Raw genomic sequence first — 16,269 nt, 5'->3', positions numbered from 1 at the left:
GGCCACCTCCATTATGTGGCAAGTCTGTGGTTCCCCTGATGTAAAATACTATATAATGAACCTTAAATAAGCGATCACCTGTCCAACGCGGCCAGTGGTCACTAAAATCTGGCCCTTGTTTTTTATCCCATGTTTAGCGACTAGTTTGTCCGAAAGTAAACAGTCGAGAGAATCACATGACCAGATTTTATTATCGATTGTCACGTGATTTGTTTTGTTGACGATAATCTTCATACTAAAACTCTTCAAACTTGTCGAGTCTTTGCAAAACTTTTATTGTCAGAAAAGTCATACAGATATGTTAAGTGCTATCATGCAAAATGAGGCTGAACATGACAAACTTTATGTGAATTGTTATGCAAACAATCTACAATTGGAGTTTTCTTTCAGGAGCAATAAATTTATGAAAACTTTGTTTTTTGTTGCCAGTTGCTGGTGAACCTGGTTTTAGCAGCCACCTATCGAGAAACATACATGTATACACAAGGAACATTTGGTTTAAATGGGAAAGAAATATCTCTTTACTTTTAAGAAGATATTAATGGAACTGCAATACTTTTCATTTTTCTGCCGCATGAATTGCATGTATTCATTTGCAAGTAACATAAACTTCTAAATGATGGCTTACATGTAATAGATGTGCATTGATGACTTTCGAGATAAAGACATCAACCATGAGAAGCGTTCACTGATTCATATACAATGAAGCACTTGTAATACAGGTTTGGAGATATGCAATGAAGCAGATTTAAAGCAGTGCATTTAATTGTGCAATAATTTCATATAATGATAAAGTGGTGCTATTTATAATACACTTTATTTTCACTAAATGATTCTCTGATAGAATATATACGAAAAGGGCGAGTTAAAATACCTGCCATCTAGGTAGCATATGTCCAAGATGCTTTGTTAGTTATACCATGTATAAATTTGCATGAAACCAATAACTAATGCATTATTTCTACAAAAAGTTTTCACATTTCATAAATGCTGAAATTCCTTCATGCCCATTTACTGCTTAACTAAATGGGAGAATGCAATTTTTTAAATCAATATCAAAAATGGATAAATGGTCATAATCCTAATCCTCTACTATCAGGCTTGACAAAATTTCAGTGTGTTACAATTTAACATGAGGTACGTACTAGCACCAGATATTACAAAGAATAGAAGCCAAAATTTGGCAAGTGAAATTGACAAGAAATATGTTGGTTTTTTTATTTGCTTTCTGGGGTTTTCATCCCTCAAATAGCAATGGTCATTTTGAGAATAGATATCCTTGTAGTATCTGGTAAACATCCCACTGATCAACAAACAAGATCATTGAGGCCTGTTGTATAGCATTCAGAGCATTTGGGTTTACAGATTCGTAGAATCTAACATGGGTCTGTTCTGTAAACCCTCATGTGAGAGTTTGGCTGGTCAGCACTCGGCAAGCCTTGTGCTGACTGGCCAAACTCTTACACGAGGGTCAAGATATCCTTGTTCGCGGAACAGACCTATGTTTGATGATTCTTTTCACATGCTTGCAAGCAAATGTAAGTTTTATGAAAGTTTTCATTGTGCCATCTACAATGGTCCTTGGAATGTGCGTCAAAATTGATTAAGTCATCATTAACGACATGGTTACTCAACGTAAAATGATGACCTTACATTATTGTGAGCAGCATCATATAACATGTTCCAGCTGTCTTTAACCCCCTGTAGCAACCGAGGGATAACCCTGTGAAATATGTGAGAAAACAAACCGCCCAAAGTAGTTTGATCTTTTTCTCATGTCACACTGTTAGGTGTGCTCTACTAGCTGACCTATTTCAGCCAAAATTAATAATTCAAAATAATTTACCCATAAAACCTCTCTATGTTTTTGTTTATAGATCTATAAATCTTAATATCAATGTTAAACTTTATAATCCCCATGATTAACAGAAAAGCATGGGTTTCTTTATCAAATGCCAAGAAGTTTCACTGCCAATTAAAGTTGACTCTGTAAATCGTTTATGAAGTTGTGACTTTACCAGATCCTTTTCTTTGCCTTCTCGGCATCTGCCTGTATGTCTGATTGACTTCGGGCTTCTGAAGAGTGGCTTTGATTGCCAGTCTGCCATTCTTCAAAACAAACTAGTTTGCAAATGTGTGCATGACATATTTTCTGCAGGTCATTTACATAAAATAAATTTTCTAAATATAGCACAGAATTGCCGATAACTCTTGTTAATATATTGAAATCTCCTTAATTGCCTGTAAATGACCAATGAACATATCGCTTAAATATAATACCAATTGCTTCTTGGTTTAGCAACATTACAAGGATATATGTGAAGCCCGAGATTTACAAACACTTCCAGAAATTTCTGAATAAATGCCTTTTTTTCGACTAATATTTTATTTAGTTTTGATCATGAGCCCACCATTAAACACAACATTGATACATGTATAGCCTAATTTCAAGGTAAATGTACATATCTAAATTGAGAATTTTGGGTTTCAACAAAGCTTATCACATTTTTTTTCAGTTTATACCAAATCCAAAACATCATTTCTAAAATTTCATCATGTAGTTAAAATAAAATTCTTAATTAATACATTAATAAAAAAAAACACTACAATTTCTAGTTTTATTTCATTACTGAATTCAACTATTTACAACATGCAAATGATCTATTGATCAATTCACCAGTCAGTCCTCCCATCTCTGCCAAAAACTGGTATGAATAACAAAGGGCAAAACTCCTTATAAATGTATACAACAATCAATTTTATTATTTAAAACTCTGTCATTCTAAGATGTACTTGACAAGGTAAAATTTGGTAGGTATACTTAGAAGTGAAGTGTATACAAGATATGCATGCATGCCTCAAATAAAATCACAAACACACATAATGCAATAGCCCTGACCATTATCACTTGCTCCAAAACAAGAGCAACACCTAGCAGAGTATAATATGCCCATTAGTACAACATAATAAAATAAGATGTAGTCGTCAATATCATCTGTGCCCAGCAAAAGAAATTTGGAAACTTCCCATATACATGGATGAATTTGGTAGTCTGCATTTTGTTTCCATGTTACAGGGAAATTATGAAAAACAGCAAGCACCCCATACCAAAATGCACCACATTGGCACAAGACCACGAGAGCAATGAGTATACCACATTTTGTGAAGTTATCTTTAACAGATTTGGAGTTATTGGAAACAAAAATAGTTAAGGTTTTCACCATTTGTTTCCATAGTTTTAGGAAAATTATGAAAAATACAATGTATTGCATGTACCAAAAGGCACCACTAGAATAATGTGGGTACCAGGTTTCATGAAGTTATCTAAAAGGTTTTGGAGTTGCGCTTCAGAAATGGGAGATGGATGGACACAGGGCCAAGCGGGCAGAGCCTAACTTAATACAATGGGATTTCACAAGGAAAAACAAGACAGAATTTATTTTCAATGAGACATTAATTATAAGGTGCTTATGGATGCGGGGGACCTAGTTCATAAGAAATACATGTGTAGCAATTTTAAATGGAATGGGAACTGTTAAAGAAGTCGCCTACACTAACCCCAATGTTGAAAAGGAAGCTTAAGGAAGCCACATTGTTTGTTAAATTGTAACACATTTCAAACATCATATTTTATAAAAAATTTGAACATCTAAATTTCCACCAATAAGAAGATAGCAAATGGCATTCTTTTTTTATCCAGTAATGGAAGTCACAGTTGAATTTTAAAATCATGAATCACTTACATACCAAATCATCAATCAGAAACTTCCATTTCATTACCATGGCAACAAAGCTATTTGAAACTGTTGCCATTCCCAGGCATCCTGCAAAATGCACTATGTGCCAAATTAAATTTACGAAAAAAAAATTTTAATCCAGAAACAGAAGTTAGTCATGTTTGTAGTGTCATAATTATACTGTGTATTCCTTTATTGGGTTGGATAAAAAAAGCTGCTGTAATCGTAATGGAAGGCGGTGTACCAACAGAACCGAACCAGTTCACATGGTTCGTTTCCCAAAACATACCGCTTAGATCTAACATGGCGGAACTGTGATCCCTTATGAATTTGCAGCATGATCACAGCATAGATGCAGTATGAATGCAGCATGGTTGCAGCATGATACAATTCATATGATAAATTAACTAAGTCGACAAAGTATGATTGCAGCATGATATAATTTGATATCCAAACTGCCAAAGTTATTGCAGCATGGTTGCAGCATGATACAGTTCATATGATAAATTAACTAAGTCTACACAGCATGGTTGCAGCATGATAAATTAACTAAATGTACACAGCATGGTTGCAGCATGATACAGTTCATATATTCAACTACCTCAATTTTTAAAGCATGATTGCAGCATATGTGCTGTAATGCAGCATGGTACCATGCTGCTATGCAGCACATGCTGCAATCATGCTGTGAAACTAGCAGCATGATGCCAGCATAAAAGCAGCATGATTCCAGCATATGCTGCATTGCAGTCCATGCTGCAAATTGATAAGGGATGCTTCATTCGTCATACTAATGTACGTTTTGTTAAAAACGAGACGAGAAATCTTCCTTTGCGATGAAATTGTATAAATTATACATGCTAATATATGACGGAACAGTTCGGGTATTTATTTCACATCCATTTAAGGATTGATTGTCAATTTTGTTGCTTGCATGGACTGATGAAGGGAAGTGAACCTCGTGCAAATGAAGTGAACTGCTTTTCACTTCATTTGCACGAGGTTCACTTCCCTTCATCAGTCCATGCAAGCAACAAAATTGACAATCAATCCTTATATTTACGTTAAACAAATTCAAAACTTCGCCACCAGATTACAAAAGTTCGGTCGCAACAGTGTGACGTAAGTGCGTCACTTTGTAACATTGTTATACTTATCGTACATGTGTGCACAGTAGTGGAACAGCAGACAGTCAACTATTCTCGTCGCCAAGGCAACACAAAATATAGTGCCATACACGTTTTGATTATTAACGATGTTGATACACATAGGGTGTCTTTGGGCGAGACCGAGAACAACGTTCTCTCGTGTTCTCGGAACAAGGACATAATTTCTGTCGCCCTAACAACATGAACAATATCGGAGAACATGTACTCGGAACAAAATTCTCACACCACCTCCTAAGCAAGAACACGAGAACAAAAGATGGCGGCAAAGTGATAAAAGGTAATGTGGAATTTTGTAAATACCTTTCTGATGGTTATTATCGACATCCACTGACATTACTGAATTAGATACGATATTTTCAAGGTAAAATATTCATTTATAACAAATATTTATGATATTGTATAATAAAAACTTAGCAATACCCATATAAATACGAAATTTAAAGTACAGTGTTGACAGTATAGTATGTGTGTGATTTGGTCACTCGAGACACAGGGACTCGGTTAAAAAATGATGTGATGCAGTCTAATAGCCGGGATATTCAGAGCTCGAGAAAAAGTGTAACAGTGTGGATTTTAGTCGCAGGTTAGCTGGTGATATACATGGTGTTCTTGAAATATTGGATTTCATTGTCGCACTGGCGTTTTGGGATGTAAATTCTGATAATAGTAAGTAAATGTTAAAGAAACATTGATTTGAAAATTGGCGGTATTCGACGGCCGGAAACTTGTGTCCTCCATATTTAGATTGAGTCAAATTACGACAATAATGTGTCCCTGTTCTCGACATAGCATACTTCTGCTACGTTTTGTGTTGTTAAATAGTGTTTAAATTGAGCTTTATTTTCTGTGACCACTGAAATGTTATTAAGCATGGCATTCGAGATACAGCTAACGTTAGACCTACTGCGCTACGTAGGTCATGAGCTCGGTGCTATCGAGAGTGTCAGTGTTCTGTCAGATCCTGTTTTCTAAACTGTCTGCATTATACTGGCATTTTTATTAGCACATAAAGCGGCTATTCCACTTGTGTTCATATACGCTTATAACAATGTTACACAATTCACAAAGTGAAAGTGCATTCAAGTCTGAGGCGGTACAGAACTTGATCGCCATTGTAAACTCAGTGAATGTATTCACACGCCGGCAAGAAAGTGATTCGTCTCTCAGAACAGAAGCACGCGACCCAAAATCTTCAACGGGAAATGAAGTGATCTGAGTTTACTATGTTCATTGAGGCGGAGCGAAGTGAAAATGTAAATATTACATTGTAAAAAGAAAAATAAATGTTTTTTTATGTTTGAAGCATTTAGTTTGTAGAGATGGCCGCCATCTTAGTTAGGAACTCACTTAAGATTCAACTGCGTTCCATTATATGGTACCGTACCTATTTCAGGTACAAATTGCATCTGTAAATTTGGGCACACAAAACAGATTTCATTATGGTTTATCATATCATACCACGCCTTGATACCAGTCTTTTTTTGGACAATATCCATTTTTTTGTTCCATCTTTTGAGCATGTCATAAACATATCCACTTATTCACTTTGTGATTGTTTTTGAGACTTTTAAGCTGACAAAAATAATAGAAGCTGCAGCTGAAGTATGAAATAAAGTTAAAAAGAGTTTACTTACTTTAATGAGTGACTGAATGTTCTTATAAGATAAAGGAAAGAATTTTTTTATCTGAAAAATTCCCAATTTTGAAGTCACTTTTGAATGATTCAGTAAGTTTTATCTACAAAGACCTATACTAAGGTACTTTTGAAAAATAAAAATTACAGCTACAGATAACAAAATGAAATGAAAAATAAAATTAAAGGCAATAATTATCAAAGAAAAACTGAAATTTGAATGAATTTCACTACTTTTTTTCCCCAATGTCATTTTATCGCGTAGAAATTCCCTATTCAATGGATCCTGGACCCAGTTGAAAAATTGTTGGAAAATTCCTGATAATAACTGCAATTTAAATGACAACAATACCCCAGTGTAATGATTTCTGTCAATTATAGATTGAAGATATTTTCAATTTAATATTAAATTAAGAAATATTCAATAAGTATTTTTTTATATGGATATTTAAAGAATGGGGCAAGCAAAAATTGAATAGGGGCAAGAGCATTCATTACCTCTACCAACCAGGGGCAAGTGGCTTGATTTTTTTTTTGCATTCGTCATTAGTTGCAGTCAGAAGGAATTATTAACAAATGGACATACAGGGCTATACAATAATATGCTCAGCATTTTGGAGCCAGCATTTTGAATCATGGTCAGTTTTAGCTAACATTACAATACATGATACCAATTCCTCCCCCTGTGGCCAATAGTGGTGCAACAATATGGCTAAAATTGTATTGCAATATATTGTTCCAAAAGCAACATGTACTGTATATAAGTAATATGTATCAAGTGATTGAGTTTCTACCACAATTGGGGAGTGTTAGTGTTGTATAATCGGCTAAAAATTTAAATCGATGATCTGTTGGAATCAGCAGGGCAAACCGATCTGATAATTTGTTTTACAGTACTTTCAGGTAATTGTTTCTTGTGTTCACAACACAATATATGCATTTTTGATGGGAAACATATACCGGTATAGACTAGGCAAAATTAGACTAGTTAAAGTTATAAATCGCATTTATTAAATCAAATGTCTCATTTTTAAAGACAAGCTGCATTAAAATAGTTTTATCACAGCATCCTTCAGTCGGCACACAGTCAGCTAGGGTGAGACCAGCTAGTAGTAAATAACAGATTGTCTAAACATGTAATATTGTCAGTGATATGTATGACCATTGACAGTGACATTTGTGTCTCCTGATGTACTTGGTTTGGTTTAGTTTTGGTTTGTTTTGTTTAACGTCCTATTAACAGCCAGGGTCATTTAAGGACATGCCAGGTTTTGGAGGTGGACGAAAGTCGGAGTACGGTGAGAAAAACCACCGCCCTACGGTCAGTACCTGGCAACTGCCCCACATAGGTTTCAAACTCGCAACCCAGAGGTGGAGGGCTAGTGATAAAGTGTTGGGACACCTTAACCATTCTGCCACCGCGGCCCCCTCCTGATATACAAAAGAATTAATTCTAACAATCTCCTGCCAATTAACAGATTATAATTTTACCTTCGATGATCGGAATCGGAAGGCATTTCCGATTAGTTAATTGATTCTTACCCATCATCACTACAATACTAGTGGTTGTTATTCACTCCAAAGGCATGAAATAATCATTACAACTGTTGAATAACAGTCAGATTATACTACACATGGAATAAACTCTAAATGGGTTTTGATTGGTCGATATGGTGACCTTTGGCCGGACTATTTTCTAATCACATGGTTCAAATGCGTTATGATTGGCTAACACTTGAAGGTCACCTCACAAGGTCCCTGAAATGATTACACACAAGAAGTAGTTCACAGGTTCTTTTGTCATAATTTTAAAGATATATATAGATTTCTATCAATTCATTGCTTCGTAAAGAATAAACTTGATTATTATTTGTTATGACTTGCAATGAATTGTTATATTTCCTCAGTTTGCATTATTCAGCGGCAATTCGCTTTAGGTCATACCCTTACAACCCACCTTCTATTGAGCAAAGAACACATGCATGTTGACACAAAACAGACAAATTCATCCTCAGAATAGCTTTTCTATTGTGATGGAAACAGGTCACCAAAACTCGTGGTTGTTGTGTATATATGGTATTTCTTTCACTCTTGTTAGTTATTTTTCTAGAGTTACAAAAAACACAAGCTTGTAACTTTGAAAAATAAATAACGAGAGTGAAAGAAATACTACACATCCACCACTTTTTGTGTAACCTCTATTTATCTTGCCAAATTTATTATAAATTCAACAGCGTAAGAATCAGATTTCCTTATACTCAGTTACTCAAAAGTATTTTGATGACCATGATATTCCCTATACTTACCTATAGTGTGAATTCGCAGATATGAAAAAAACTTAACACTAGTACTGTCAGTATCTGGATTCTTCTTTCACTGATTTGCTGTTAATGTGATAGTACTACAGTATTTTTAAATTGCAATGGTGCCCTGCATTAAATGGTAAAACATAAACAAATATTCATATCGATGGAATAATGAAATATATACCATTTCTTACATTGTAATATATCATCGTGAGGAGAAAAATTATTCTGTTCTGTAGCCTCACCTAATGTTGCACCCCTGAGGGAAAGACATTGAACACAGATGCATTGATAACAATACACCTCCAAAATGTATGATATATCAGGTTCAATAATTTGCAGGAAAAAAAACTGAAATAAATGATATGTTTCAAAGGTTCTTAGATAACATTTTTTGTACAAATTGAAATTATAATGCTGCAGTTTTTTAATTCAACTACCTGTGTTAAAGAGCTTTGCGTGTTTACCATTCAATGTATTAACAATATGTTGTTTGCATATTTACATGTATGCACAACTCTATGTAAATGTATTTCATATACATACACTTTCTAACATTAAATAAGTTATTAATTCATGTAACGTGGTGTAATTCTATCAGTAACGGATTGAACAGTCTATATAGCTAGAATACATACAATTTATATTACATCATGTGATCATTCAGTATTAGTCCTTTTAAATCACACTTCATGATCTTGTGTTTGATTGTCACTCCATTTTTTCACATTGTAGCCTTAATGTATACCCCTGTTACAATGTGTCTAGTTAAATTAAGATTTATTTAAAGTGTAGGCCTAATTCTTTAAGTTCTAGTAATACCAAATAGGGTAAAGCATTAACAATTTTTTGAGAAAACTGTTGGTGTTCCTTAACCTTTTGATAATTCAACATTATTACATTGTCATATAGGCATAATGTTATATGTATATATGTTATTGTATAACAACATGGATACATTATATAATTACTGTTTGGTAAACTATCGATGAGGAAAAGCTGCTCCTTATTTATGGCGGCCCTATGTTTACATCGAGACCGACAGTGTCTCGTGCAGTTAGAGCTTGTAGGTTACTGGTAGTCAGTAACTCGAATAAGTCCTAAAACAAGTGTTGATTTCCTTAGAATTTAAAGTTAACAACACGATTTATTAAACAACACGGTGTCACATGTTTACCTCTTGACGATTACTAAGCAGTAAGCACTTACACACATCCCACGATGATGGCATGCCGAAAGGTAAATTTTTAATCGAGCTCCTCTCGTTGTGACCTGACCCGCAGACGTTTTGATCAGCTGCTGTTTTACTCCATGTGCCGACAGGATACGCGAGAAAATTAGTTATCTGTTCAAATCATAGTTGTTGACAGGGATGATACTTACATAAGTTCACGCAATCTCTTCGTCCCACATGTGGTCTTTGTTCTGTCGTCAAGGTAATGTAAGTTCAACTCCACATAAGATTGTTCGCCGCGTGCTCGGCGAGGCAATGGTGCCAAAACAAATTCTATTTTTAGACACGGGCTAACGTGATCACCGAGGTGGAACAAAACTCAAGTCTCGTAGCCTTGGGGTTAGGTTCAGACCTTTGGCTTTTCGTGCATGAACATGTAGCAACGAAATGGCAAAAAATGAGGACTTTTGTAAAATTGTGCTAACTGATAAGTTAAAAATGTTTACGATGTTTTGAATAATTAGCAAATAGGCTTTTAAGTGCTTACTAGAAGACCGACTACAGCTTATTGCTATTGCTATTGAATGAATCGACAAGCCCGTTCTGACTTACCTGAACTGTTAGGTATAGATGGCAATCCACTTCTCAAATAACGTCTGCCATCTTGCGATGATTGAGCTTGACGTCACACTGCGAGGGCAATGATATTATGACGTCATTGTGACGTGTCAATTTTTCCCGTGACCTTAGCAACATGACCAAATTTTGGCAATGTGCCAGTTATCAAACGCATTTATATTTTATGTGGTTCTATCGGGAATTTATTGGATTTTCTTGTGCAATCAGCTTGTTGAACAGTATGCCAGCTTGTGGCTCTGTTGTCAGCACCACATGATTATCATTTTCGCGACGTAATATGCATATTACCTGGATTTGACATAAATTTATTTGGCACGTGCCGCCGATGAAGCTGAAGATATGCTTAACCTTCCGGAACACCTGGTATTATTATCCCCAATTGTCCTTATCAATCTATATTTTGTTCATAAGTTATTGTTTCCGCTGTTTTATCTTTTTTAGTTACACAAGTTAAAGATTTCGTAATATGTACAGTAATAAAATACATATTGATGATATTTCAATATACTAATTTCCAATATTCCGGCGAGATTCATTATAACAAAGAGAGGTTGGAATGTATTGTTGGTGCACGGCTTGACGTAGAAATGACATTTAATGAAAAGAAATAAAACAAACTATTTCCTCTGGTCCTATGCAACCGTTATAAAGAAGTTATACAGAATCTCTATTTGAAATAACGATATCTGTGTTTATTACAGACTTACAGGTATCTGAATTTCAAAGGTAAAAACTTAAACGTCTACTTGAAACAGATATATCTTTAATTCAAAGTAATTTATTAAATATATATATATAATGAAGATATATGCATTTGAATTATAGATATCTGTATGTTAGATAACGAAATTTAGATTTAATTGTTCATGAAATATATATCTCTATTTGAAATACAGATTACTGTAGAGATATTTATATTTGAATAGAGATTTATCTTCCTTAAACGCCCACGTTACCAAATATGTGACGAGGAAACAAGCTACGTCTGTTTAAGTGTGCATGCATTCCGCATTATAAAGATATGGCGCTGTAAAACCCATTTTCTTGGATATTTTTCTTGAACAGATCACATGCAGCACTAAATATTAACCAAGCAATAAGTTGACAGTTTTACGTAAACCTGACGACCGCCGACTAATGTGTTAGCAATGTTCATCGTACTGACGTTGGAGTTTTATTCAAATTGGCAGCAACGATACTGGAGATTGGTTAATTGCCTATTTTTGTTTGAATATTGTAGAATTGAATATATTGAACGTACTATAGTGGTATTGTCAGCTTCTTTTGATAAACATCTAAGTAGAATAAAATTACCATGCAAGAAGAAAACCCATATATACCATTTATTTAAGCTTGGGACAAGCGCTTTTATCTTCTTTGGCATTTAAATTGTTCGGTTAGAAAATCTAACATAAACGAGGTAGATCCGTATTGTGAACATTAACCGACTAAATTAGTTCCGTTATTAAAGATGATCAGCTAAAATGCGTTCCTACAGTGTACATTTAACCACATTGACCAGATATCCTTTGGGTGGTGTTTTCTCACTGACCTCGATATATGTAATGTAATAGGTTATCACAAACAATCACATTGTTCCGACAAAGGTTTCAAGAAGACTTATGTACAGACACATTTTAAAGAAGAAGTAAAAGAGGAGCCTTGCAATTGCAGTACATTGATATTTGTCCCGTCCCGTCTATGGCACGCAGAAGAGGGCACCGGGTATAGATTTTCGTGACTGCTTGTTTGCTCTTATCGTGTTGTTTTTTTTTAATTCATTAATCACGTTCAGAAATCATTCATTCATTCATTCAGAATCTTTCCTTGACGTTACGATGGGATATTACAACTTTCAAAGCCTATCTCAGATTAATCTGAAAGTTTTGTTGCATCATTGTTTTTTCAGAGGAGAACAAATGAACAATCACATTGTCCCAGCATAGGTTTCAGAAGACTTTTATACGGACACATCTTTAAGAAGTAAGTGTAGTAATTCATTCATTCATTCATTCATTCATTTTCATTCATTCATTCATTCATTTTGATGTCTCCTCGACAGAACTACGGGGTATTGCAACTTTCAAAGCCCGTATGAGATCAATCTGAGTTGTTTTGGTTTCTTCATTGTTTTTCAGAGACTTTTGGGAGGCCTTATTCAGAATTTTATTCTTTGCAAATATTTCCTTAAAGGAATTGCGAAATATGACCACAAGCAATCTTTCATGCTATGAGGCACTTTCATGTTGGGCATTATGGTATACGGACGAAGACGACAGTTTCGTCTCTGAACAAATCACATTACTAGAACTTCTGATGGTACATGTATTTCTTTAATTCAATGGCAAAAGGGAAGGCAGATTGCAACATTAGAATTATAAGATACCTCATCGCATATATGTGTCTTCCTTGTTTAGATAAATGCATTGAAGATAAAGAAAGCACCAGTCAAGGAGACAGAAAATAAAACATCATTGATCGTCTTTATTTCAAAATTTGCGATAAAATGTTTTCGGCATTCGTCGATAGTAAATAAATTGCTAACAGACTTTTGAAAATATTTTAAGCTATACAAGAACATAAGGAAGGCGATATGCATTGCTTTCGGAATAGTAGTGGTGGTTGTAGGCTGTAGTAACTGGTAACTTATATGGCAATATTTCGAAATGATAGTGTAAATGGGATCTTATTTTACTTTATTGGTACGGATTCAGGCGTGCCGTTCAGGTTTAAGTCAGGGATTACATCTCTTCTGTATTTCATTCACCAATTCATTTCTAATTTTCACTCTCCTTTCAGCTGAACCAAACAACGACAAGTGTCTCAAATGTCCATTGCAAAGAAATGAGGATAATTTCACCATTCCTCAATACACAATTAAGTTTTACCGCCCTTTCGTTTGTATAATTTTGTAAAATAAAGTCAAATTACTAAACCCATACTTTTGTTCGAAGACAAGATGCTGGAAATACAGTAAAAAGGTTCACACAAAAAAACACAAAGTACTAATTGGAAAATCATGTATGGATCTTGCCCATAAATAGCTTATTGTATTGCATTAGTGTGTACTAAAGAGAAAAGATGTCATAATGGTTCGTTTCTAAATATGGTATTTCAGTAACTACACTTACCAAAGACTTTTCTTGGATCTTTAGTGATCGGCTTTCTTCCATCTATGTTTTGCTGTATCAATTATTACACCTAAAGAAAAAGAAAACTACAGTTTATATGTGGGTTTGTTTTCTTATCAAAGAGTTTGAGGACAATGTTATCAAGCCTCGTTAGGATATAGACGCTGATTATTCTTGATATGTCTGATTGAGCTAAATGCCACTCATGAAGTCATTTAAGTTAGTTTATCAACCGACATATCTCTCTTCTTGTCCTCAAGGTCGTTTGCCGGTAAATATTTGCATAATTTTGAGCCAGTTATAGCTTATATGTTCAAACTTATTTGTAAATATTGAAGAGAACGAATAGGTGTAAATTCGAGAAAATCAATAATTTAATCCACGAGTCGTAGTATGACATTATGTAACTAAGAAAAAATATCTCAATTGGGCTAATTAACACGAAATCATTGAACTCTTTTTGGTGCATGTAAAATATTTTGCATTAACATGAACTGTGCATGCATTAGAGTGTCAGCAATATGACATATAAACGCCAATTAGATACATTATATATAACTAATGAAATTAACAATATATTTCAGAATTACAGAACTGGAAGCAATACCTATACTCTTTCATATTATCATCTTTCCATTAAACTCATGTGTGAAAATATTAGTTATTGAACCCTCAAATTCAGCAAAAATATAACACTGAAATGGTATAACTGTGAAATTCCATTCTATGTTGCACCCCATTCTAAATTTTGGATGTTCTTGATGTATTGTATTTATCGACTAGTACCTTATGGATACAATAATAGTTCGAGAACCCATCGTTTCTTGAATTTGTTTTTAACTCTCTTTTTTCTGGAGACACCTGGTGTCATTCTATTTATTTGCACATGTCTTCGATTCCCCTTGTTATACCAATTTCGATGTCTTTAATGGCATAACGCGTTTATCAGTGGAATCTATTCTTTATATAAAACTTATTTGTCATAATGAATTTAATAATATCGTATAACAAATCATTTCTTAAACATGTTTGTCGTCATAGGTGAACATTTATGCAATTTCAAACTTGCAAATTTAACACCAACGTCGAGAGATAAAGCTATCTTAATGAAGGTATCAAGATTAAGCATTCAGTTTGTCACATAGTGTCTATTGCAATAAGTGAAATTCAATTTATTATATGTCAATATTATAAATTTCGTGATGGTTTGCTGTCCCTTCCTTTTATTTTTCAGTTTCCTAATCATCAATCGGGATGCTGCATACGATTATTAGTCATGACGCCCTTTGACATAGTCTAATGCACTTTAATATGATTTAGATTTCTAAAGAGTAAATACATTTTTTGGATATATTTACGTTTTGGCTAGAGAGTGAACTAATTATGTACACATGATGACATTGAAGGAGACACATAGGTAATATTCTTGACATAAAGGACATGTACGTGATGGATGGATATCCTCAGGCATTTACTTGTAGTTCCTTTTGTTAGCTATCGCAACCTAACACATATTCATTCTATCTGATAAAGGTTTAATTCTACATCGTTATTACGAGTCTGTATATTGTTAAGGTTTTTAAGCAGAAAGGATGTATAACTATTGAAGAGAAATTTAAAACGGACCATAATTTGCGCTATTTTTTTTTTTTTTTTTTTGTTGTACTGTAATTATTTTTCGATTTTTTTGTCCTATCCTCGAAAAAAAACCTTTTTGATATTTCTTTTTATTATTAATATGTTTTTAATATGTGATGATTCGAAATCGGATGTACGGAATATCTTGTGTGTGATTTATGCCATTGTGTATACACTGTCTATGCATTTGTGTGTAATGTTATAGAAATTTGGGAAAGGAAGGTGAAAAAACGGCGTATCATGGTTATTGATGATGAATTATTTCAATAAAATCAATTGACTGATATCAACTTAGTATTTTGTTTAATATTTGTCATATATTTAATTAATCTGCATGTTTGAGGATAATGATACTTTTTTAAACATTTTTATATAAGGAAAGAAATATAGAGTTGCGCCTTTTTGTGGATATTTACCGTAATTGTCATTGTCATGGTTACGTATGAAGTAAACTTAATTGCATAGTCCTCACCATTGTTATTTTTCAATAGGAATTTATTGAATGACTGTTGATTAACATTACAGAATGGACATTACCTGGACCAGATCAGATGATATCGAATTACATATTGATATAACAAAAGTATTATTATAGTGAAATAGGTCATACTTCATATTTGGTTTATATTTTGTCAGTATAATTTGATAATGCACGAAATAGCAATATGGGAGACATTGATGCCACACGCTATTCTGGTTCTCGCAAACATGATATTGAACAGAAACCGAACAACACTAGTAATAATACTAGACTTATTGAGTCGAATACTATACACATTTCTCACGGGACTCTACTGTTGTCTGTTCAGCTTTAACCCGTTATACAAATCGATGAGAACCAA

The 16,269-nt window shown here is 34.1% G+C and overlaps 1 protein-coding gene across 1 annotated transcript in view; it reads right to left on the bottom strand.

Annotated features, from left to right (window-relative positions):
• Positions 1–10,336, bottom strand: part of LOC117334082 — a 41,572-nt gene extending 31,236 nt beyond the window's left edge. The window contains exon 1 of the mRNA XM_033893520.1: positions 10,229–10,336. The gene's annotated coding sequence lies outside the window, so the exon portion shown is untranslated. The remainder of the gene's footprint in view (positions 1–10,228) is intronic.
• Positions 10,337–16,269: the final 5,933 nt, after the last annotated feature.

Source organism: Pecten maximus, chromosome 9 (assembly GCF_902652985.1).
Source record: "Pecten maximus chromosome 9, xPecMax1.1, whole genome shotgun sequence".
Lineage (NCBI taxonomy): Eukaryota > Metazoa > Mollusca > Bivalvia > Pectinida > Pectinidae > Pecten > Pecten maximus.
This window is presented reverse-complemented; position numbering and strand designations above follow the sequence as displayed.